General features: G+C 41.7%; 1 long non-coding RNA gene across 1 annotated transcript in view; it reads left to right on the forward strand.

The window, feature by feature from the left end:
* LOC106995279 (uncharacterized) overlaps nt 1-24,154 on the forward strand; it is a 112,697-nt gene that overhangs the window by 18,273 nt on the left and 70,270 nt on the right. The window contains exons 2-3 of the long non-coding RNA XR_013413038.1: nt 9,423-9,562; nt 19,657-19,796. This is a non-coding gene — a long non-coding RNA (uncharacterized LOC106995279). The remainder of the gene's footprint in view (nt 1-9,422; nt 9,563-19,656; nt 19,797-24,154) is intronic.

Consider the following 24,154-nt stretch of genomic DNA (forward strand, 5'->3'; position numbering starts at 1 on the left):
GGCCTCAGCCTACTGCAATAATGCCCTATTACAGTGGCCTAGGGGTTGGGTCAGAAAAAACAGTTTAAAGCTGAACACCATTGGTTGAACTTTGCATGATTTTTTTTTTTTTTTTTTTGGTATGAATCTCCTTGTGGCAGGCAGAATTTTAAAATGAGCTTCAATGACCCTCTCAATCTTGTATAATCCCCTCTTCTCTGAGTGTGGGTGGAACCAGTTAATAGCATGTGATATCATTTACATGATTATGTTCTGTTTTATGGTAAAAGGGTGACAGTTTGGCGGGGGGCTGACCCAATCAAATGAGCTTTTTAAAAGCAGATAATTTTTTTCTGGCTGTTCAGAGGAGAGGAAATCAAAGAATTCAACACACCATTGCTGGCTGGAAGAAGGAGGTCACATATCAGGGAACTGGAGTAGCCCCTAGGAGCTGAGAAGACTCTAACATCACAGCCGTCAAGCAAACTGGGAGGTGGGGTGTGCTGCAGTGCAATAGCCTTGAGAAAATAACTTCTCCCAGCAACAAGGATGATCTTGGAAGCAAATTTTTACCCAGAGCCTCCAGACAAAAGATCTCAGTCAAGTCTACATAGATACCTTGATTTCAGCTTTGTAAGCCCCTAAATTGAGAGCAAGGTCATACAGTGCCAGACTTCTGACCTACAGACCTATGACCTTATATGTGGATGTAGCTTTCAGCCACTAACTTTGTAGTTACACACTTAAGGAAAATTGATACATTCCAGTTAAATCAAACCCATATTCAATGCATATACAGTGTGTGTGCACATGTACACACGTGTGTGTAGATGACAACTGGAGGAAACACACCACCATGATTACAGTCTTCACTAGTCCATGGTGGGGTTAAATGTTATGAATATGTGTATATTGGTATATGAGTGCATTTTCCATATTTCCTAAGTGCACAATGGGTTACTTGTTAATCAGAGATAAGGCCCATTAGAGATTTATTCATGTCAAATATGTTAGATTTCAGGCCTTTAAAAACTTATAATAAATACCATAATAGGCAAACATGTATACAACCAAGTCAAATATTACAGAGTAAATGCCTCTATGTATCTTCTCTGATTGTCTTACCCCTGAGGGAACCATTATCAAAATCAAAAAAATTTTTTTTTACCATTCTAATGTTTTGTTCCATATTTATTATTCATGAACATAGTTATGCATTACACAACAGGGATACGTTCTGACAAATGTGTCATTGTGCAAACATCATAAAGTGTACTTACACAAACCTAGATGGTATAACCTACTATACATCTAAGCTAGACGGTATAGCCTATTGCTCCCAGGCTACAAACCTGTAGGAAGTTACCGTACTGTATACTGTAGGCAATTGTAACACAATGGTAAATAATCTAAACATAGAAAAGCTACAGTAAAAATACAATATTATAATCTAATGGGACCACCGTCATATATGCGGCTCATCATTGACTGAAATGTCGTTACAGGGCATGTGACTATACACTTCTGAACAGAACACATAATTTCTTCACATATTTTAAGCTCTAACTATAGAAGTAGTATATTTAGATACCACTTATGGAGATTTTTACGCTAAAAATAGCGTTTCTGAAGTTTCTTTAATCAGGCAATTTTGGAACTATATTTTAGCCACACTGCTGTGACCAGGTTTGCATACATGCAAAACTCTCTGAAGTGCAGACATGAGAGGGCTGCAGCTGACAGGGCCTTCCTTGCTTCTCTCATAGATGCTGTGCAGTGTCTCCGCAAAGAGCTTGTACCAATTTCTCCTCTCCTGGCAGTATGTGGAGTTCTCCTGACTCCATAATTTCAATTTAAACAGGACACAGCAAAAACACAAACTTACTGATCTGGTTGTCTTGCCAAACTCTACAATTATTCCAGGACATATCTTGAGGCATAAAGTGGAACCATTATGTTTGCATTAAAAATGCACATGTGAAATATGCCGTTTACATGGAAATAGAGAAAAATGAAACATTCTAACATTACAGCATAGAATATTTCATCAGCAAATATGAATAAAGTTGGGAAAGCCATTATTGCACAAATCTAAAAAAATGAGTGCTCTCATCTTGGAATTGGTTGGGATATTCACTAGTAAGGAGATTTTAACTTTCAACTAGACAGCAAATACTTAATATGTTAATTGGTCATACTCTTTGACAAAGATAATCATTTGTAGGAATGTATCCTTTAGATACATCCTGGGAGAACTCTGCCATCATCAATAATGTTTCCCTACTGCTCAGGGCAAAGCTGACCATTTCCCTTGGTGCCTTGAGGACCCCTGACCCTGCTTCATCCATCCTGCCATCCAAACAAGAAAATCTCTTTCAAGGCTGGATGCACAGCCTCAATGAATCATCCATGGATCCACCTCAGGTGTTGATATACACCAGTGCTCATGTTCTTACTCCTGGAGGGATTTGTAGACCTCTGACCTCTTCCTTATCTGGAAGAAAACTTCCTTCCTATTCCCTTTCTGTGTCCTCAAAGGCCCTTCCCTCCCTACCAGGTGCAAGTAGGCCAACCCTTTCTTTAAGCTTAGATTTTCACAGAGGATGGAAGAAATAATGGCTTCAGACAGCTTCTGCTTCCATCCCTGCCATAAACCTCCCCTCAGGCAAGGGGAAGGGGGACAAAGCCTGGCTCCCTTCTGTAGGGAGGGTACACATGGGAAAACAGAAATTAACCTCACAGCGGTACATGTCTTGATACATTTGCTGAAGTGCTTTCACCAGCAACTCAAGGTACCCAAGCTGGCAGGTTCTATCCCTGACTTTGGCAGTGGGTGTGGTGAGAAACCTCTTTGCCATCCAGCTCTATGGTTAGGAGTACTTGCTTTGTAGTCACTTACATTCATGAAGAAAGGATAGTGATACCTCACTAGCAGGGCTGTCGAGATTAAATCCAACTATGAAGGTGAAGAACCTGGAACTGGGCACCTCTAAACAATCTGCTCCATAAATGGTAGCTGTCTTTCCTCCCTAGAGCAGGAACTCATGTGACAAATTTACCTGCCTTTTCAGCCAGGACCCCTTAACCAGCATGCACATCAGAGTCACTTTGATGAGCCTTTTCTAAACCCTCAGCTGAAACTCCCTCGTTGGTGGAAATAGGACTTCTGCACAAAGTCCATTCAAGTTATTAAGATGTAATAATACTGGCCTCAGAAAACGGACACATTGGTGTGGCACCAATAGGGTATATGAGTCTGTTTCTTCTTTATTTCACCAACACTAGTTATTAACAGCTTTTGTCTTGCCAACCTGAACTGCTCGTTTTCTCCATACCTGCACCATTGGAAGTGTCATTCAGACTGTCGGTAGACTTACATATCCAGAGATTCCTCTCCTAGGGTTGCCAGATTTAGCAAATAAAAATACAGAATTCCCAGTTGCATTCAGATAAATGAAATAATATTGCATGCCACACCCAGAGAAACAGAACCAGTAGGGCATGTGTGTGTGTTTGCGATAGAGAGAGATTCATTTTAAGGAACTGTTTCACATGATTACTGGAGGCTAAAGGTCCAATCTCTGTATGGTAGGCTTGCAGACTGGAGAATAAGGCACATCCAATGTTGCAATTCAATTCTGAAGGCTATCTGTTAGTAGTATTCCCTTTTGCTCAGGGATGTCAGATTTTCTCTCTATTCAGGTCTCCAGATGATTGGATGAGGACCACCCACATTATAGAGGGCAGTCTGCTTTATTCAAAGTCCACGAATTTAAAGGTTAATCTCATCCAAAAACATCCTTACAGAAACACTCAGAATAATGATGATGAGATATATGGGTACCATGGCCCAGTCAAGTTGATGCATAAAATTAACCATCATACTTACATTAAAAATTATTCATTTTTATCTGGAATTTAGATTGAACTGGATGTCCTCTATTTTATATGGTTACCCTAAACATGGGGACTCTGTGTTGAACCAAGGTGCTCCAGGAAGCAACCCCAGCTGAGCTGCAGGTGGCATCAGCACCAATTGTCCTTCATGTGAGTAAACTCTCTTGGATGTCCCAGTGGAGTGTAGCCTCACAGCCCCATGAAACAGACACCACATGCAGCAGAAAACACATTGCTGAGCTCAGTCAACACTCAGATTTCTGAAAGATAATAAATGGTTTGTTTTGGGGTGTTTGTTAGGTAGAAATGGTTATCTAAAACATGGTTGGGGTGAACTTTTCATCTTTTTCTGTACTTTGTTATCATTGGAGGTCAAAGGGATTCTCTTATCCTTGAAGGCTTGGTGGGACATTGTTATATTAATAATTTTGAGTATAGTTTCTGTGTTTGTTTATGTGTGTGTACAAATTTCTGAATATTTAATCAATTCCTTCTTGAAGGAATTTTCAATGGAAGCTATCACAATATATGATTTTCAACCTACTCTTTGAATTTAGAACCTAATTCCATGAGATGAGCCTCTATTGCAATCATATGAACTAAGCTACTGACAGAGTGTTGTCACAAATGACTCCACGGGGAAAGCCTCAGAGATTGGCTTTGGCTTAGTGAGTATTCATTCTGAACAAGGGTTATTTATGTACTTTGAGAAGTGTTTCTGAAAGAAGAGATCTTGAAACTCTTTCTCCTGCTACAGGGAATTGCCTTGCAAGGAAGCTACTTTCCATGAGAACATATAGACAGGACTCCTGCACCAGACAGCAGCTTGATATGCATTGCAGTCCTTGGCCTTTATGATTTTCCCATCATGGCACTACTTAGTGGATAAATCTTTTTCAATTTTGTGGATCCTTCATAGGAAGCCCACATGCCAGCAAATCTAAGTCATCTTCTCTAATATCTTCTTTATAAGGAATAAAGTCCATGTATTTTTCTTCTTTCATCTATTTACTACTTGATTTCAAGCTTAGACTTGAAGCAGTGAGTAAATTGCTTAAACAATCCAAGCAATTTGGAGAAAGACAATAGAAATAGTTGAGCCAGTGTGGCACAGAAAGAGGAGTAGCACTGTGGGCCTATTGTAAGATCCACCTCTGGACTGGGCTCAGTGGCTCATGCCTGTAATCCCAGCACTTTGGGAGGCTGAGGCAGGTGGATCACCTGAGGTCAGGAGTTCAAGACCAGCCTGACCAACATGGAGAAACCCCGTCTCTACTAAATATACAAAATTAGCCAGGTGTGGTGGCACATGCCTGTAATCCCAGCTACTCGGGAGGCTGAGACAGAAGAATTGCTTGAACCTGGGAGGCAGAGGTTGCAATGAGCCAAGATTGCACCATTGCACTCCATCCTGGGCAACAAGAGTGAAACAGTGAAACTCCATCTCAAAAAAAAAAAAAAAAAAAAAGATCCACCTCTGAGGGCAGGGAAGAACAGGTGCCCCTGAAGAGCAGCTTACTACCAAGAATTTTGAAGGGAGGCAGCCTGGGTAGTGCAGCCCCTTTTTCTTCTTCCCAGCTCACCAATTAGATAAGTTCCTCCTGTGACAGAACAGGATTGAGTGTATAGAGAGTCTAGAAATGTTGTGGTCATGAATGTCCCTCCACATGCAGGAATGAAGGATAATAATTTTCTCAAGACAAACCATTGTATGGTTGAATTGATTAGGTTCCTGTCTACTAAATGACTGTATTATTTTAGGCTTACATTACTGAAATAACTCTGAGATATCTTAAACGACATATTTTGTTGTTCCTAGATCTTTTAGTCACATGATTATAGATAGTCTTAGTTTTCTGCCACAGATGGATAACTGCTTTAGTATGGTGTGTGAATTGTACATGCTCCTCCTCAGTGAGTTAGCTCATCTCCAAGAGCTCCAGGTCTCTGTGCACTGGTGATATTCCTCTACTGTCACTTTTAAACAAAACTATTGACAACCGGGACTTTGTTCCATCAAACCTGGCAGAATTCTATCAATTGGCTCCGTCCCAGCCTAGTTCCTCTAATTATTATAGCTACCCAGGAAGCCGCCTGAAGAGTGAAGGCATTTTCTCTTAGTGAAAGGCAAGGAGTCAAAAGGCCACTCTACGGCATTTCCGGTGTGCTGGACCAGCCTGCGTATCACGGTTGCCATAGAAACCTGACGTCATTGCGGCGACCGTGGAGACTTTTAAAATAGAGGCCAACATGACCGGGCAAGAAGAGCAGGGTCCTTCCTTCAGGTGTTTGGGACTCAACTGAGGGTGTGGGTGCCCCGCGGTGGGGGCTGAACCTTCCTGGGGTGTGGAGAGACGAAGGAGCCCAGATCCAAGTTCCTTCGTTCCCGCTTTGGCACAAGTTGCCCGGGCGGTCTCATGAGAGAGAGAGAGAGCTGGGACCCTCCTGGCCCCAGTGAGTGTGGTGTCTTGCTCCGGGTGTCCTGGGGCAACTTTCTATATAAAGGCGGGACGTGGGGAGGATGAGACAGGTAAGGACTCTGTGAGCCCAGCCTCTCCTGTAAAATGAGAATGAGAATGCTCACCCACAGGATTGCTGCAACCTGCAGTGATAATACAGGTGCAAGATGATAGATAGCCCTGTGGTTGTTATGGGACAATGGGTGCTTTATGGATTCAGTCTATTTCTTATTCTTTTATTTTTTTAAAACAACACAAATTTATTATTTTACAGTTTTGGAGTTCAAAAGTCCAAAGTGGGTCTCACTGGGCTAAAATCAAGGTGTCAGCAGGGCTATGTTCCTTCTGGAAGTTCTAGTGTAGAATGAATTTTCGTTTTTTTCCAGCTTCTAGAAGCTGCTTGCATTCCTTGGCTCATGCCTTCACATTACTCTGACCTCCATATTGTGGTCACATCTACTTCTCCGATTTTATTGCCTCCCTGTTTCCCTCATAAAGACCCTTGTAATTATATCAGGCCCACCCAGATGATCCAGAATAACCTCACCATTTTAAGATCATTAACTTAATCACACCTGTAAAGTTCATTTTACCATGTAATGTAACATATTCACTTGTTCTAGAGACTAGGACATGGATTTCTTTGGGGTAGAGGAGTGTTATTCAGCCTACAGCACAGTTGTATATTAGATACTGTGATGGATAGCCTCAATTTGTCTCTTCAAAGCTACACTCCACCCCTCACCACCCTACTCTGTGCTCCACAGGTCTGATCCTTATAGACTACACCAACTCAGATCCCTTCTCCTTAGGCTTCCAGTTGGGTTTGGCCAATGGGAGACACTAGCAAGTGAGTGAGGGAAAGATGGGGTATGTGTCCCCACTGCCAGATTCCTTGGTGTTGGGCTACAGGTTGGTAGTAGTTGTGTTCCTCTACCAAGGGCTCAGGCCATTTCCCCATTCTTTTTTAAAGTTGTTATTAGGTGATAAATGGAAAGGAGAAGAAAAGGCCCTGGTGAGAAACTCATTGTACCTTCTGGTTGTTATGATCACTAACCAATTGTATCAGTGTCATTGGTCACTAACTCAGTGCCCAGCATGGTTGCAGGCACAGAGTCATTTCAATAAAGCATAGTGATTGCTGGAGCCTGTCTCTCCCCAGGAAGCACCTCATGGGGGAAACTAAACTTATATCAGGTGTCTGAAGGAGGTGGGTTCTGATGATCTGGGTCATGATGGCTGCTGAAGCTTTTACTTCAGACTTGAAGGACAGCAGTCCTCAGGAGATCTCTAGCACTTCCATCCTTGGTGGGATATGATTCCTGGATCAAGTGAGTTCATAGATCTGAACAGAAGTGTGTTATAGAATAGTAAGTGTGTAGTTCACAAAGTAGTCTAAAAGTAGAGCAGGCACTTTGATCTCATCATTGGAAAAGAGGCTCAACAGGTGGACTCCATTGCGTGCATCAGCAGCTACATGCTTTGTAGTATCCCTTGAGGCCCATTTGGAGATACCTTTCTTAAAGCAATGAATTGTTCAGTTGGGGAAGGAACTTGATATTTAACATGCATTTGCAATAAATTTACACATAGTTTTCTGACTGTATAAATAATAATTCATTATTCCCATGTATCTCGGATGGAAGTTGAAATATGCAGTTGGTTAGAAGATCTTCATAGCAATTTGAGATTGTAATATGCATGCTTTCATGGTTAGCGTGTTTTCATCCATTCTGCAATGTAATTTTTTAAGAGGCCAGGAATTTACTAAGTGTTAGTTAAATGTCAGGTACAAGAATTTAGTATTTTTGAAAATAACGATTACTTGATAGTTTGCCCAATTATAATGATACCTAGTCACATCTCCTAAAATAACCAGATAAGCCTGAGTATTATTATTATTATTTCCAAGGAAATAACATTTTCAATTCTATATTACCTGGGCTCCCTACCCCTCCTACTGCGCTGTCTCCAGGCAAACACATTTCTGTCACTATAGATTTGGTTTTATGTCCTAGAAATGTATTTAAGTGGAGTCATAGAGAGGTTTTTTCTAAGAGGAATCTGACTTTTTTCATTCACCCTATTTAATTTTAGATTTATCCATTTCTTTGCATATAGCAGTAGTTTATTCTTTGTTATTGCTTAATAGCATTCCAGTATATGGCTATACCACTATTTGTTTTATCCATCCACCTGTTGATGGATATTTGGGTTGTTTCTAATTTGGGACACTTATAAATAAAGCTGATATGAACATATGTGAATAAGTCTTTTCATAGACATATGCGTTATTTCTTTGGGGTATATATTTAGGAGTGCAATTGCTGGATATATGGTAGATATAAGATTAACATTGTAAAAAACTACCAAGCTGTTTCCAAAGTGGTTGTATCACTGCTGTCACCAGCAGTGTATGAGAGTTTTATCCTCCCCAACCTTGCCAGTGCTTGATATGGTCAGTCTCTTTAATTTTGGCCATTCTTACAAGAATATAGTAGTATTTCATTGCAGTTTTCATTTACATTTCCCTAATGATTAATGTTGTTATCTTTTCATGTGTTTACTTGACATTTGTATATGTATATATCTTCTTTAGTGGAATGTATATTCAAATATTTTGCCCATTTGTTTACTTAAGTGTCTGTTTTCCTCTGACTTTTGTGATATTTTCTGTATTCTGGTACAAGTCCTTCATCAGATATATGATTTTAAACACTTTCTCCTAGCAAAAGTTTTTGACTTTGAGGAAGTCCAATTTATTGATTTGTTCACTTACGGATTGTGGTTTTCATGTCATATATTAATGTAATAGCATGACTACAGAGAGAATACTTGGAATTGTAATAGCAAGCAGGGATAAGCCCACATTTCCACTAGGTGACAACTTCACTGTCATTCTGTGTGTGGGAGAGGGTTGTGGGATGGAGCTGAGGAAGACGAAAAGCATCATTGCACAGCTTCCACGTAACTGAATGGGAATAGGGAAGACATCATCACCCCATCCCCTGTTTTCGTGTGCTTTTTCATCCTCTTACCTTCCTCCTCATTTTATATGCTTTCTCGTCCTCTTACTCTCCCATCTAGTTAACGTGAGACAAGGGTGTTGACTGTGCAGCGCAGAACCAGTAGTTTGTAGAGAAGAACCAGGTGTGATGTTGAATCTGCTAGACAGGCTACTGAAGCAAAAGTCAAGAGATCCAGATCCCATCATGGGGACACTTTAGGTAAGTCACTACCCTTCCTTCAGATTAGTCTATACAACAGGATAAAAATACCCAATTCTCCTGACCACCAGGAATACTCTGGAGTTTAAGTATGATCTCATGTGGGAAAGAAGTCTTCCCTCCCCCTTAGAAAAGTAGTATACATTCGAGTAATTACATTAATAGGGACATTCCAGATGTCCCAGAACTCTGCATGGTAGGCATTAAATTAATGGTGCTCAAGTGTGAACTTTTTATTTTTTTATTTTTTTGAGATGGAGTCTCGCTCTGTCACCCAGGCTGGAAGTGCAGTGGCATGATCTTGGCTCACTGCAATCTCTGCCGCCTGGTTCAAGCGATTCTCCTGCCTCAGTATCCTGAGTGGCTGGGATTACAGGTGCCCACCACCACGCCCAGCTAATTTTTGAATTTTTGGTAGAGACAGGGTTTCACCATGTTGGCCAGGCTGGTATTGAACTCCTGATCTCAAGTGATCTGCCCACCTTGGCCTCCCAAAGTGCTGGGATTACAGCCGTGAGCCACTGCGCCTGGCCAAATATGAACTGTTGAGGTCAGGATTTTTCCCAGTGTGGTCTATGGATCACTTCATCAAATTCATCAGGTAGTGCTCGTTAAAATAGCAGATACTTGGACCTACCCTAGATCTGCTGAATCAAAACCAGGGAGGTGGGATGGGAGGTGTTTCCATTTAAAGTAATATCTTCAGTTGGTCTGGTACTCATCTTAGTGCATTCTGAGCTACTATAACAAAATATCATAACTCGGTAGCTGATAAACAACAGAAATTTATTTCTCACAGTTCTGGAGGCTGAGAAATCCAAAATTAAGGCACTGGCAGCTTCAGTGTTTTGGTGAGGGCCCACTTCCTTCATAGATGGATGACCTCTTACTATGACCTCCCTTGGTGGAAAGGGCTAGCTAGCTCTCTGGAATCTCTTTGATAACAGCACTAATCTCAGTTAGTGACAGAGGACAGAGCCCTAATGACCTAAAAACCTCTCATAGCCTCACCTTCTAATACCATCACCTTGGTATTAGGTTTTAACATGAATTTGAGGCGGGGGGTCACAGATATTCAGACTATAACATCATCCATGTTTGAAAAGCTCTGCTATGGATGTACAAGACCTTCTTACAGTTTTGAATCATTTAATATCTAATTTCATTGATAGTTGCTCCTGCTACTCAGCTTAAATGTCTGTCTTCTTTGGTCTCTTAAATAGGCAACAATTCCTTCAATTAAGTAATATTATTTAAGTGATTATATGTGAAGGACTAAAGTAGGCACTGAGGAAACAGCACAGAGAATAAGATAGGCAGGGTCCCTGGAGCTGTCATTCTAGTTTGGGAAAAGTGGCAGTAAGCAGGTAAACAATAAGCCATGTGATTTCATATGAGGATATGTGTTTTGAAGAAAATAAACAGGTGGAGTAGAAAATGACTGAGACAGGGATTATTATAGATGGGGTTGTCAGTGAGACTCCTTCTCAGGAAGTGACACTTGAGCTGAGTCCTAAACGATAAGAAGAAGCCAGGCATGGAGAGACCATTTTGTCAGTGTCCCTGTGCTGTGTGTGGGCACCACTGATCCAGGAGCAGAGGACAAGCTGGAGTGACTGGAGCCTGGCACATAAGTGCAGACAGGTGGAAGATGAGATCGAAAGGGTAGACAGGAACCACATGGTTTCAGTCCTGTAAGGAGTTTGAGTTTTATTCTGAGTGTGGAGGGTTAGAGTATGGGAGTGATGTGATCTGATTCTTGATGTGGAAGCTGACTCTGGCTGCTGTGTGGAGAATGGTCTGGAGAGGGACAAGATAGGGAGTAGGGATAACCATTAGGAAAATATTGCAGAAGTCCAGGAGAGGGATGTGTGTGGATGAGGCCAGGGCTGCAGCTATGTGCAAAGGGAGGGATGGACCTGGGCAGGGCGTGTTTGCAGGTCAGGCAGGTAGGACCTGCAGTGGCTGTGTGCCTGCGGTGTGTAGATAATGGAGAGTTAGGGAGAACCCCTGGGCTTTTTGTTTGGCCATGCAGAGAAATGGTGGTGCTGTTTTCTGAGATCAGACCTTCCAAGTGCTTTGAATGTTCTCAAGTTATTTAGTTAGTTTTACTATAACTAATATTAGTTATAATAAAAATTAGTGATTTTAAAAATATGTTGGTTGATTAATATGATTCAGCTGTAAGACTATTAAGCTTTTTTTCCCCAGCATCTCTGTAGTAGAATTTTTTAAATGATGTGATTACTCGCCATTTATCTTTTTAAAAACTCAAACACAAGTTAATAAATATATTTTTAAATGTTTTGTCTTCTACATTATGTACTGTATAATGCCAGTTTTATGGATGTAACAAATGAGTGACTATAAGGTGAAGTAAAAGTATTTAAAGTCACTCAGTCTTTACGTGGCAGAACTAGGGCTTGTCTCTATTCTGTCTCCAGAGCCCACACTACTGACCAATACACCTAGGAAGAAGAAAAAGCATTTGTGAGGTATGGTGATTACCCAAGGTCACCATCTAGAGTTAATGGTTTAGATCTGTCACTGTGTCCCAAGTATGTGTCCTGTCTTACTCCCAGCTCCCTGTTCATTAGACTTCGCATTAGCCTTGTTACTACGTGTAGTGGATCACTTTTCAAGGGCTTAGGATGGATGTTTTCCTGAGGTTAACCTGCAGGTAACATAAGAGTACACTCCATACCTTCAAATGAAAAGAAATGGCGTGTTGATTTTCTTATCCAGCCCCAAACTATACTGAAAGAATACAGGAAAATTTCTTAAGTCATACAAAATGTGCTTTTTTTTCTGTCTGGCTCCTTCAGCATCTTACCATGAATTTTACATTTATTATTGTCTATAGTTGTAGATCATTCATTCTTGTTAATGTGTAGTATTATGTTGTGTGGATATTTTGCAATAAATGTATCTATTATGGGGATATGCCTATTTTTCAGTGTTTGTCTTATTATGAGTAACAGTGCTATGAATGTCTTCTACATCTCTTTTTTTAACTGTTATTTTAGGTTCAGGGGCACATGTACAGTTTTGTTATATAAGTAAACTTGTGTCACAGGGGATTGTTGTACAGATTATTTCGTGACTCATGTAATAAGCCTAGTACCCATTAGTTATTTTTTCTAATCATCTCCCTCCTCCCACCCTCCACCCTCAGGTAGGCCTCAGTGTCTGTCGTACCCCTCTTTGTGCCTGTGTGTTCTCACCATTTAGCTCCTACTTATAAGTGAGAATACGTGGATTTGGTTTTCTGTTCCTGCATAGTATGCGAAGGATAGTGGCCTCCAGCTCCATCCATGTTGCTTCAAAGGACATGATTTCATTCTTTTTTCTGGCTGCATACTATTCTATGGTGTATATATACCACATTTTCCTTATCCAGTCTACCATCAATGGGCATTTCTGTTGATTCCATGTCTTGGCTATTGTGAATACTGCTGCAATTAGCATGTGTCTTTACGACAGAACAATTTATATTCCTTTGGGTGTATACCCAGTAATGGAATTGCTGGGTTGAATGGCAGTTCTGTTTTCTGCTCTTTGAGGAATCATCACACTGCTTTCCACAATGGTTGAATGAATTTACCCACCCACCAATGGTGTATAAGCATTCTCTTTTCTCTGCAACCTTGCCAGCATCTGTATTTTGTGATTTTTAATAATAGCCATCTGACTGTGTGAGATGGTATCTCATTGTGGTTTTGATTTGCATTTCTCTAATGATCAGTAATGTTGAGCTTTTATTCGTATGCTTATTGGCCACATGTATGTCTTCTTTTGAAAACTCTTCATTTCCTTTGCCCACTTTTTAATGGAGTTGTTTGTTTTTTTTCTTGTAAATTTGTTTAAGTTCCTTATAGATGCTGCATATTAGACTTATGTCAGATGCATAGTTGGCAGATATTTTCTCCCATTCTGTAGGTTGTCTGTTTACTCTGTTGATAGTCTTTTTTGCTGTACAGAAGCTCTTTAGTTTAATTAGATTCCATCTGTCAACTTTTGCTTTTATTGCAGTTGTTTTGATGTCTCTGTCATGAAATGTTTGCCCCTTCCTATGTCCAGATGGTATCACCTAGGTTGTCTTCTAGGGTTTCTATAGTGTTGGGTTTTACATTTAAGTCTTTAATCCATCTTGAGTTTATTTTTGTATATAGTGTAAGGAAGGGGTCCAGTTTCAATCTTCCGCATAAGGGCATCCCAGCACCACTTATTGAATAGGGAGTCCCTTTGCTTGTTTTTGTCAAGTTTCTCAAAGATCATATGGTTGTAGGTATGCAACCTTATTTCTGAGCTCTCTATTCTGTTCCATTAGTCTATATGTCTGTTTTTGTACTACTAATGTGCTGTTTTGGTTACTGTAGCCCTGTAGTAGAGTTTGAAGTTGGGGACTGTGATGCCTCCTGCTTTATTCTTTTTGCTTAGGATTTCCTTGGCTATTTGGGCTCTTTCGGGTTTCACATGAATTTTAAAGTAGTGTTTTCTAGTTCTGTGAAGAATGTCATTGGTAGTTTGATAAGAATAGCATTGAACTTGTCCACTGCTTTGGGCAATATGGCCATTTTCATGATATTAATTTTTCTTGTCCATGAGCATGGAATGTTTTTCCATTTGTTTGTCATCTCTGGTTTCTTTGAGCAATGTTTTGTAATTCCCATTGTAGAGATTTTTTTTTTTTACCTCCCTGGTTAGCCATATTCCTAGGTATTTTATTCTTTTTGTGGCAATTGTGAATGGGATTGTATCCTCATTTGGCTCTCGGCTTGGTTGTTGTTGGTGTATAGGAATGCTAGCGACTTTTTTTTTGGACGGAGTCTCGCTGTCACCCAGCCTGGAGTGCAGTGGCATGATCTGGGCTCACTGCAACCTCCACCTCCTGGGTTCAAGTGATTCTCCTGCTTCAGCCTCCCAAGTAGCTGGGATCACAGGCACACGCCACCACGCCTGGCTAATTTTTGTATTTTTAGTAGAGATGGGGTTTTACCATGTTGGCCAGGCTGGTCTCGAACTCCTGATCTCAAGTCATCCGCCTGCCTCGGCCTCCTAAAGTGCTGGGATTATAGGCGTGAGCCACTGCGCCCAGCCTGCGATTTTTATACATTGATTTTGGGTATTGCGACTTTGCCAACGTTTTTTATCAGCTTAAGGAGCTTTTGGGCCAAGACTATGGGGTTTTCTAGATATAGGATCATGTCATCTGCAAACACTTTGTAGCATGGTGGCAGTGGGATCTGTCCTTGTTCACATATGCCAGTAGCAGCTGCAGCTGCAGTGTGGTAGGGTGCACACTGCTTGGCTGCAACAGGGTGCTAGTGGATTCCAGGGTGTCAGCCTTCATGCATGCATTTGCTGCAGCAACTGGCATTTACAGCACGGCTCAGGGGGATGGGGCCCCAGCCAGTAACTGTGCGCTCCTTCATGCTGGTGATGTTGTTTGTACTCTCTGTACAAGTTCCCGTGGGCGGCAGTGGCCACTCAGGTCAGGTGTGGGTCTGCTTTTCTCCATGCCTAGTTTTATGCTAACAGCAGTTTTGGTGCTGGCAGGGAGGAGGCTGGCGGGCTCCGTGCCTGCCAATGCTCCGACAACAATGGCGGTGTGGCAGAAGGAGGGAGGCAGGGGGAGAGGCAGGGCATACTTAGCCAGCAGCAGTGGCATTGCAGAGTGCACATGCACACATGTACTGGTGAGGGAGGGAAGGCTGCATCTGCTGGTGTACACACACAACAGCAAAGCAATGTAGAGGGTGGCTGTGGACGAGTGTGCAGGCAAAGCTGCATGGGGGAGGCTGCAGTTGGGGGAGGGTGCAGGTGGGCTGGAGCGAGTCCACTGGGGCTGCTCTTCTCTGCTGGAGCACTCTGCTAGTCAGTAGCAGTCTCCTAGCGCAGGGGCTATGATATGGGCCCGCAGGAGATACCCGGGGGCTGCACTGCAAGCAGGCATGACCAGGCTGGGGCCCCAGGAGAGGCCAATAGACTGAGGGGTGTTCAGGTCAGACCAGCTGTGTCTTATGGGCATGATTCCCTGCAGCGTTCAGGTCCGACAGTTCCCCTAAGGCTAAAGTCTTCTATAGGAGTGAGTCAAGCCTAGGGAGATGGGTGACAATGACCATGCTCCACTACAGATGCTCCTGTACCAAACTCTCTGGGCTCCACTCCAGCTGGAGTTCTGCCCCTGCCAGTTCTCTAAGTAGCTCTCACTGCCAATTCAACTGTCCATGGTGGTCAAGGAGTGTTCTTCTGCAGGGATTCCAGAGGCCCGTGGCGAGAGTGGGTTGCTCCTTGCCTGTTCAACCCCTTCCCCAGGAGTTACTGGGGACCAGAAATGACCTGGTGTATGGTAGCCCTGAGCAGTGTTCCCAGCTTCCTCCCACTTCCACCCAGTATCTGTATCTCCCTTCTGTCTGCTCTCAATGCCTTCCCTCAAGATCTGCTAGGAGTGTGCTAGTCTTCCTGATGCCCTGTCCCTTTGTGGGAGACATTCCTCCTGGCTGTATCTAGTCGGCCATCTTGCGCCCTTTTTTATTTCTCTGCGTATCTTTGAATGGACATTTATTTTCATTTTTCATGTGCATGTACCTAAGAACAGAATTTCTGAGTCATAGGGTATGTGTATGTTCAGCTCAGCATATTCAGCTAAGCAATTTTCAAATTGGTTATTCTAATTTATATTCGTATCAGCAGTATCATAGTTCCACTGCTCTACGTCCTCACTGACACTTGGTATACCTTGGTAGCTTTTGTCATTATGATGGATGTGTGATAGTATATAGTATCTCATTTTTCTGTTTTAATTTCTGTTTGATTTAATTTTCTCTCAAGTTTTAAGTTTTTTTTAATATAGACAAGATGCTTTCTCTCTCTTTTTTTAACTTTCCAATTTTTTTGCTTAAGGTGCTGGAGTTTACATTCTCAGTTTTGCTGATTGTATCCCTATTGTGTTGTTCATGTTACTCAGTCTCCTCTTCTTTCCTTTAAATTGGTAATTAGAGTTAAAGGCTTGACCTATTCAGATGTTTTGACAAGAGTGTCTTACATGTGGCATTATGTACAGTCATGTGTCACTTAACCACAGAGATATATTCTGAGAAATGCATCATTAAGAGATTTTGTTTGAACAAAATCTGTGTGAACATCACAGAGTGCACTTACACAAACCTAGATGGTGTAGCCTACCACCTACCTAGGCTATACAGCCTATTGCTCCTAGGCTAAAAATTCATACAGCATGTTACTGTACTGAATAATCTAGGGAACTGTAGCACAAAGGTCAATATTTGTGTATCTAAGCATATCTAAACATAGAAAAAATACAGTAAAATATGATATAAAAGATTAAAAATGTACATATCTATACATGTGTATTGTTCACTTGCAAGACTTGAAGTTGCTCTAGGTGAGTCTGTGAGTGAGTGGTGAGTGAATGTGAAGGCTTAGGACATTACTGTATACTACTGTAGATTTTACTGAAAGGACACAAAGATAGATGTGTACCCGCCCCCCACCCGCTACACCCTTGTTCTGCTCTCTAATCTTTGCACATACCAGAGATTTCGTAAGTTCTGTGAGTACCTGGTTTTCTGCACGTACCAGAGATTTTGTTTTGCACATACCAGAGATTTTGTAAGTTCTGAGGCAAGGTCACAAGACGTGTTTAAGTAAGATAAACTCTTGCTGCCATAAACCTGCTCTCCCGCCTCAAAGTTTGAACCAAAATATCAGAAATGGCAGGAACCAATCATAGTTAGCCAAATCGCCTTGTTCAAACACTAGCCAATCATATATCTGATTTGTATAATAACTCTATGCCCACTTTTCTTAGACTATATAACATTGTTCGGAGCTGAGTGGGGGAGCTCTCCTGCCCGTCTCGTTTCACGAGCGAGGGAGAGTTCCAGGTTCGAACCTGTAATAAAGATCCTTGCTGCTTAGCTTTGACTCTGGACTCTGGTGGTCTTCTTCGGGGAATAAACGGTCTGGGCATAACATTACAAACACTGTACAATTAGGCTACATTATATTTGTAAAATAATATTTTTTCTTCGATGATAAATTAACCTCAGCTTACTGTAACTTTTTAACTTTATAAACTTTTAACATTTTTAAACTTTTTTACTTTTGTAATAACACAACTAAAAGCACACATTGTACAGCTATGCAAAAATATTTTCTTTCTTTATATCCTTATTCTGTTACCTTTCTTCTACTTATTTATTTATATTTACTTTTTAAACTTTTCTGTTAAAAACTAACACACACACACACGCATTAGTCAAGGCCTATACAGGGTCAGGATCATCACTATCACTGTCTTCCACCATCATATCTTGTCCCACTGGAAGGTCTTAGGGGACAATAACACACATAAAGCTGTCATCTCCTATGATAACAATACCTTCTTCTGGAATACCTTTTGAAGGACCTGCATGAGGCTGTTTTATAGTTAACTTTTTTTAATAGGTAGAAGGAGTACATTCTAAAATAATAAAAGGTATAGTAAATACATAAACCAGTAACAGTCATTTATTATCATTAATAAGTATTATGTACTGTACATAATTGCATGTGCTATATTTTTATACAACTGGCAGTGCAGTAGGTTTGCTTACACCAGCATCAACATATTCTTCACAAACATGTTTGTGAAGAATATGTTGAGATATGACAGGACAGCTATGTGAGTAGGTGATAGGAAGTTTTTGGCTCCATTATATCTTATGGGACTACTGTTACATATGTGTCCTGGAGTTGACCAAAACATTGTTATACAGCACATGACTGTCCTTTTTATAGCCTTACACGTATCTTAGTCACTTCAGGCTGCTGTAACAAGTTACCATACACTGATGGGTTAAACAGTGTATTAGTCCATAGTCACATTGCTATAAAAAACTACCTGAGACTAGATAATTTATAAAGAAAAGAGGTTTAATTAACTCACAGTCCTGCAGGCTATACAGGAGGGGCATGGCTGGGAAACTCAGGAAACTTACAATCATGGCAGAAGGCGAAGGGGAAGCAGGCACATCTTACATGGTCAAAGAAGGAGGAAGAGAGTGAAGGGGGAAGTGCTACATACTTTTATTCAACCAGATCTTGTGAGAACTCATTCCCTATCATGTGAACAACAAGGGTGAAGTATGCCCCCATGATCCAATCACCTCCCACCAGGCCCCTCTTCCAATATTGGGGATTACAATTCAACATGATATTTGGGTAGGGACACAAATCCAAACCATATCAAACAACACGTATGTATTTCTCATGGGTCTGGAGCCTGCCAAGTCTGAGATCAGTGTGCCAGCATGGTTGGATTCAGGATACGGGTCCTCTGCCTAGTCCTCACATGGCCTTTCCTTGGTGTGTGCATGTGGAAAGGAAACAAGCTCTCATGTCTTTTATTACAAGGGCACTAATCTCATCCTGAGAGCTGTGTCCTCATGACCTAATTCCTTTCAAAGGCCCCATCTCCAAATACCATCACATTGGAGACTAGGCTTTTAACACATGAACTGGGGTGGCAGTGGGGGTGGGGGGACACAAACATTTAGGTAATAGCACAGCAGGAGCCTCATCATGTCTGTTTATCTCCTCTACTGTGAAGTTCAGGTTGATCACTGGGCTCAGATTTTGTCAGCCCAGTCCATCCATTATAACACTTTCCATGTGTTTTTCTCCTCAGGACTTTTTCCACTTTCTGAAGATTGTTGTCTAGGGCTGTATTTCATTAGAAGTTGCAAAATGGTGATGTTGTAATTTTACAGTTTCTTCTGCATTTATTAGCTGGGTGTTTCCTATAACATAACTTGCCCCTATGCCATCAACTATTAGGATTCACTGAGGTATGGAACACACAAGAAGTGAAGGATGAACGTTTAATTCTTTTGCAGTATTTTCACTTTTCAGAACAAATAGTTGTTTCCATAGGAGCTTCCAAAGATGAGTAGTGAGTTGGTATTGCTCGTGTTTTGTTTTTCTTTTAAAGTGTCCTTGTGACTCAGAGATGTTCCTGTATTTAATATGTTTTAAACAATTGCAGTCACTAATCTCTTTGATGTTCAAATTGTTTCATTTTTGTCCAGTGAGAACCTCCTCAGCTTGGTTTCTGAATCTTTTTGACATGCTTTCTGGTATGATAATTTGGTCCAGGCTTATCTGGTACAATCCTGACCCCAGATCTGGAATCAGCTGTCTCTCTAAGACAGCCTGGTTTCTTTTCATGGTAAGTATTTTTAGAGCACTCAGTCTGTATACTAATCAACTGGTCGTAGTTTGTTGCTTTTTTAGTGTACATAGCCAGTAATTATGCATTACATTTTGAAGATGATACACATCTTGGCTTCCATCCTGAATTGCTCCTCTATGCCCTTATAGATAATCATTTTTATCAGTTTTTGTTTTAATCTTCCAGTTTTTAAAAATATAAGCAAATGTGATGTGTGTCATGCGCATCGGTGTGAAGAGACCACCAAACAGGCTTTGTGGGAGCAATAAAGCTTTTTAATCACCTGAGTGCAGGCGGGCTGAGTCTGAAAAGAGAGTCAGCGAAGGGAGATAAGGGTGGGGCCGTTTTATAGGATTTGGGTAGGTAAAGGAAAATTACAGTCAAAGGGGGGTTGTTCTCTGGCGGGCAGGAGTGGGGGTCATGAGGTGCTCAGTGGGGTAGCTTTTTGAGCCAGGATGAACCAGGAAAAGGACTTTCACAAGGTAATGTCATCACTTAAGGCAAGGACTGGCCATTTTCACTTCTTTTGTGGTGGAATGTCATCAGTTAAGGGGGGACAGGGCATTTTCACTCTTTTGTGATTCTTCAGTTACTTCAGGCCATCTGGGTGTATATACATGCAAGTCACAGGGGATGCGATGGCTTGGCTTGGGCTCAGAGGCTGGACATTGTGGGTATTTATTTCCTCCCCAACACAAGTAGAAGGTGGCATATTCTACACTACTACTATCCAATGGAAATTTCTGCATTGATGAAAATTGTCTGTATCTGCACTGTCCAACACAGTAGCCACTAGTTTACCTGAGGCTGTTGAGCACCTGAAACATGGTGAGTGTGAGTGAGGTATTGAGTTTATAATTTTATTTGAATTTATTTGTTAAAATTAAATGGCTACATGTAGCTAGTGACCACCATATTGAACAACAACAGCTCTCTCCATTTTTTTGCACTGCATTTTTCGTTTATAATATGTACTGGAGGTCAATCCATAGCAGTGTAGAGAGGGGATCTTCGTTGCCTTTTATACATGCATGGTACTCTAGGAAGTATCTTAGATTACTTAATCAGCCTTCTATTGGTGGACATCTGTCTTATATCTAATCTGCTGTTATGAATTGTTCTGCCAGGAATGGCCTTGTGTTTATGCCTGTTTGTCTATTTGCATTATATCTTTGGAATAGATTCTTAGGAAAGAGATTGCTGGTTCCAAGAATTAATGCCTATGTCATTCTAGTGAAATTACTTCTAGCAATGCATGACAATGCCTGTTTCCTCACAGTCTCTCTAAGAGGAACTCTACAGGGAAGTAAACATCATGTGAGAAATCTGTGAAAATCATCTTACTAAATCAGGAGAGTCTGATGTTCAGACTGGGGTCCTAGTCCTGTGCTTGTCTTTGAGAACTTGGTCTTTACTCCTATCTCCTGTGGCTCTGGGTCCAGTCCCTCAGTGAAGGAGAGGAGTTCTTACATGAAGCAGAAACTCCATGTTACCTCAGATGGACACCTCAAATGACTAAATGGAAAAAAGTCACTCCCTTAGGGATCAGGCAGACTCAAAACAAGTTCAGAAACATACCACTCCGACGCAGTAAAGAAAAACGGAGAAAGTAAAACTTCTACTTTCTAATTGTGAGAAGAACTAAGACTGCAAGCACACAAGTGTTGCCTTACCCTTTCCTCTGTATGAGTGAGGTAGGTCAGGAGCAAGTAGTAGTAGCCCTTTAGCCCTAGGCAAGCAGGCGGAAGCACGGGTTACAAGGTGTCTCAGTTTCCCAAGGTAGCAGTCTCTTTCCACTCAACCATATCATTTTCTATTTAGATGCTGGGTGTATTAGGCCATACTTGTGTTGCTATAAAGACATACCCGAGGCTGGGTAACTTATTTTTTTTTTTTTTTTTTTTTTTTTGAGACTGAGTCTGGTTCTGTCGCCCAGGCTGGAGTGCAGTGGCCGGATCTCAGCTCACTGCAAGCTCCGCCTCCCGGGTTTACGCCATTCTCCTGCCTCAGCCTCCCGAGTAGCTGGGACCACAGGCGCCCGCCACTTCGCCCGGCTAGTTTTTTGTATTTTTTAGTAGAGATGGGGTTTCACCGTGTTAGCCAGGATGGTCTCGATCTCCTGACCTCGTGATCCGCCCGTCTCGGCCTCCCAAAGTGCTGGGATTACAGGCTTGAGCCACCGCGCCCGGCCGGGTAACTTATTTTTATTTTATTTATTTATTTATTTATTTATTTAGAGATGGAGTCTTGCTCTGTCACCCAGGCTGGAGTGCAGTGGCGTGATCTCAGCTCACTGCAAGCTCCGCCTCCCGGGTTCACGCCATTCTCCTGCCACAACCTCCGGAGTAGCTGGGACTACAGGCGCCCGCCACCACGTCCAGCTAATTTTTTGTATTTTTAGTGGAGACGGGCTTTCACCGTGTTAGCCAGGATGGTCTCCATCTCCTGACCTTGTGATCCACCCGCCTCAGCTTCCCAAAGTGCTGGGATTACAGGTGTGAGCCACCACGCCTGGCCAAGGCTGGGTAATTTATAAAGAAAAGGTGCTCACAGTTCTGCAGGCTGTACAAGCATGGCACCAACATCTGCTTGGCTTCTGGTGAGGGCCTCAGGAAGCTTACAGTCATGGTGAAAGGCAGAGCAGGAGGAGGCATGTCACACAGCAGTAGTGGGAGCAAGAAAGAGATGAGGGAGGTGCCACACACTTTTAAACAAACAAATCTCATGAACTCACTCACTATTGCAAGGACAACACCAAGACATTCATGAGGGATTTGCCCTCATGAGTGAAGTAGGTCAGGAGCAGGTAGTAGCCCTTTAGCAGTATGCAAGCAGGCAGAGCCATGGGTTACAAAGTGCCTCAGTTTCCCAAGGTAGCAGTCTCTTTCCACTCAACCATATCACTTTCTCTTTAGATGCTTGGTGTATTAGGCAGCTCCACCCCTGTAGCTTTGCAGGTTGTAGCCCTGTGGCTGATCTCATGGATTGGACTTGACTGCCTGTGACTTCTCCAGGCTCAGGTTGTGAGCTGTCCATGGCTCTACCGTTCTGGGGTCTGCAGGGGAGTGGCCCCCTTTTCACAGCTCCACTAGGCAGTGCCTCACTGGGGACTCTGTGTTGGGCCTCCAACTCCATATTTCTCCTCCAAACCAGGCTTCTGCCTAGGCACTCAGGCTTTCTGATACATTTTCTGAAATCTAGGGGGAAGCTTCCAAGCCTCCTTAACTCTTGTATTCCATGTGCCCACAGACTTAACACCATGTGGAAGCTGCCAAGGCTTATAGTGACTTGCACTCTCCAAAATGGCTTGTTACTTGTTATTGGTCATTTCAGGTTTTGGATTTCTTCATGGTTCAATCTTGGTAGGTTGTATGTGTCTAGGTATTTATCTATTCCTCTAGGTTTTCCAATTTATTAGCATATAGTTGCTCATAGTAGCCTCTGATGATCCTTTGAATTTTTGCACTATCATTTGTAAGGTCTCATTTTTTGTTTCTGATTTTATTTATTTGGATCGTCTCTCTTTTTTCTTAATCTGGCTCAAGGTTTGTCAATTTTGTTTATCTTTTTAAAAAAACAACCTTTTGTTCATTGACATTTTGTATTGTTTTCTTCATTTCAATTTCATTTGTTTCTGATGTGATCTTTATTCTTTCTTTCTTTTCTTTTCTTTTCTTTTCTTTTCTTTTCTTTTCTTTTCTTTTCTTTTCTTTTCTTTCATTTTTCTTGAGACAGGGTGTCTCTCTGTCACCCAGGCTGGAGTGCAGTGTCACGATCTCAGCTCACTCCAACCTCCATCTCCTAGACTCAAGTGATCCTCCTGCCTCAGTTTCCTGACTAGCTGGGACTACAGGCATGTGCCGCCACGCCCAGCTAATTTTGTATTTTTTTGTAGGGACAGGGTTTCGCCATGTTGCCCAGGTTGGTCTCAAACTCCTGAGCTCAGGTGATCTGCCCACCTCAGCCTCCCACAGTTCTGAGATTACAGGTGTGAGCCACCATACCTGGCCTGTTATTTGTTTTTTCTACTAATTTTAGGTTTGGTTTGCCCTTGACTTTCTTGTTCTTTAAGATGTATCATTAGGTTGTTTATTTGATGTTTTTCTTCTTTTTTGATGTAGGCACGTATTAACTGTAAGCTTTCCTCTTAGTACTGCTTTTGCTGTATTCCACATATTTTGACATTCTGTGTTTCCGTTATCATCTGTTTCAAGAAATTTTTCAATTTCCTTCTTAATTTCTTTTTTGACACACTGTTCATTTGGGAACATATTGTTTAATTTCTATGTATTTGTAGTTTCCAAATTTCCTCTTGCCATTGATTTCTAGTTTTATTCCATTGTGATCAGAGAATA

This window comes from Macaca mulatta, chromosome X (assembly GCF_049350105.2).
Source record: "Macaca mulatta isolate MMU2019108-1 chromosome X, T2T-MMU8v2.0, whole genome shotgun sequence".
Classification (NCBI taxonomy): Eukaryota; Metazoa; Chordata; class Mammalia; order Primates; family Cercopithecidae; genus Macaca; species Macaca mulatta.